Raw genomic sequence first — 2890 nt, forward strand, 5'->3', positions numbered from 1 at the left:
TCTGCCTTTTCCTGCATAAGACTTAACAGCAAAGAAAGCATTTTTATTTATTTGTTTCTTTCAGGAGAAATGAGACATGCCAAACAATAGTTCAGATAATATTACTATATTTAAGAACGAATGAATAAAAATCCAATCACACAGATTCCAGGAAGCTTAAGAGAAATTCAGGAAGAATGAACAAAGAAAGATAAGGAATGAAAAAAGTAAAGCTCTTGTTTTTAGGACCTAGTTACAGAAAAGTACCTTATAGTCAAAACGTTCAATTGAGTCTAAACAAAAAGATCACACAATATCTTTAAAGTTTTTAGTCCACTTATTTCAAATAAATATTGAAGTAGAAGTTTGTCCTAATATACTTTGGCTTTCTTCCCGCACAAGTTAGAAGATACCCATCCTAACAAGGGGAAAAGAGTATTAAAGGTGCAAAACACCTTGTGATTTCTGTCCCACCTACAGCCTGACTGATGAATCCAGCAAACTCCTCTGTTAGCACCCAGGACACTATATATGGAGGGCTTTAGTTAGACTGGAGCTGAAACACACATAACAAGTCTTAGCAAGTTCCATTCCCAGATGGACTGTCATCTCAAGAAACACAGAGCTCTATCTTGCATTCCATTTACAGTTTTGACTGTGCCAGGATGAAGCTCTTGGACTTGCATGGTCCAAGAAGACTATGAAGGACTGAAGGACTGTACATTAGGTTTCAGAAGACATGAATTACTTGCAAACTCCCCAATGCTGAAGGGAAAACTAAACATCAGGCTGTAGTATGGTTAAAGCTCTCAGGCAAAGAGGGTACAAGGAGTACAAACAACAGGAAGAGGACATTGGATACAGCTATCTTTAACGTAAAACTTGTACATTTCACATTTCTGAAGCTGTGCAGAATACTGAAAGTCTTCTATCACTACTTTCATAACAGACATTGCAACTGCTTAGGAGGAGATAACCCAAAAGACCTGCCTTCAATAAAGCTAAGGACAGAACATTTACAGATTTCAGAAGGGCCAGGAATTCACTACAGAATTTATTTCTAGCAGAAAACTTCTGATTTAATTCCTCAGAGCTGCAGACTCTTAAGTGCAATAAGTTTAATTAAATTCAATGATTTTGAGTGTGCCCAAACTTCTCTTTGTGAGTGCAAATGCTACACATGCAGGCCCCCATATTTAGCAGCTGAGTGTTGTCTTGCATAAGCATAAGCTTCTGCAGTCTTTTTTTGCCACTAAACAAATATCCTCAGAAGTATTTATACAACATTAAGATCATCATACATGAAGAATCTAAATATTTTTGAGAAGATAGGCCAAATTCATATGCAACTATTAGACTATTCCAAGAACTGATTTAGGGAAATCTTGTTTTTTTCCTAGATTTTCCAAGGGTTATTTAGCACCTAAAAGTGAAAATAATTTGTTATGTATTGTCTGGAATAAACAAGACAATAGAGAGAAGACGTAATTATATCAGCATGATGAAAATCTGACCGTGCAAGACTCCTAATTTTGTAAATATCTTTAGGGTTGGACACACAAACTTTGCCCCATGGGTTATGAATCATTTAAATCCAATATTAAAAACAGTGGGAATGTACTGTGGAATATCAACATATTAAGACTATTTGATTAAGTTACTTCTTATTTGGAAAATAAATCCAAACTTTTTTATGTTCTTAAGAACCATTCTCAACTATTGTCATGAAACCAATGTCTAATTTACTATCTAGCTCCAATCATTTACACCACCAGCTCACTAATGGCACAGCCTAGATAACTTTTATTGATGCCAAAGCCTTATGCTACTATGCTGTAATTTAATAAGGATTACCAAAATACAATCATATTTTGGATAGTGACACTGGTCTTCACTATTTGGTATGTTAGTAATCTAGCTTAATAGTGCATAATAAATAAATTGTGGTAATATGTGCAACTGTAGGTAACAAACTGGTTTTCATGAGAAAAGTCCTAGAATTCTCTAACAAAAGAGAATAAGAAGTAATTTTAAATAAATGAAAAAGTAGTTGAGAAAAGAGAATTCCTTAATATGGAAAAGGTCCTTAATATAAAAGCAATGTTTTGAATTAAATTCTTTTTATTCAGAAATATCTGCCTCTGACAAAGTAATCACACATAATAATTACCACCAACAAATGTCAAGCACTTTCATCAATAATTAAGTACTTTTATAAAATCATCATTTATAAGTCTGTGTCTTGGCTAGAGTTCTACAACATACATTACCAATTTAATAAATAAATTTTTAAAAAAACAACAACAGCAAAATTACGGTAATAGATTAACAACATCCTTGCCAAAAGTGAAAACAGAACAAGAAAGGGAATGAAGACAGGTAGCTAGAAAAGGGGAGATGGTGAATAGCAAGTTGAAGTCAGTTTGGCACAAAATGATCTGTCAGGACTACAGAAGCTAACTGAGTAATAAATCTTTCATTTTTAGCATACATTCTTTCTATTCTTACAAAAACTCAAATTCTCTAGGGGAAATAAAGCAGCCTTGCTTGGTTTTGTCAGCCTGCAGGCTAAAACACTAGTTGTTTTTGTTGTTGTTGTTGTTTTTGGGGGTGTTTTTTTTGTTTGGTTGGTTGTGGTTTTTTTGTTTGGATTTTTTTTTTTTAATCATACCTTCATAGACTAATTATAATTGTCCTATTGGAAAAATGTAACCTGGGATGTGACAAAACTGATGCAGAGGGATTTAGGACTCCCCTGCCTAACTTGAAATTAGTCAGCACTTATAGAATTATTTTGGAGAACTGACAGCAATTGAAATAATATTCAACAGCAACAGGAATTGTTCAGATTAAACACTGTTAAGGAGAAGTCACTCTAGAAGTGGAGACAGCACAGGAGTAAATTACCTTT

Source organism: Lonchura striata, chromosome Z (genome assembly GCF_046129695.1).
Source record: "Lonchura striata isolate bLonStr1 chromosome Z, bLonStr1.mat, whole genome shotgun sequence".
NCBI lineage: Eukaryota > Metazoa > Chordata > Aves > Passeriformes > Estrildidae > Lonchura > Lonchura striata.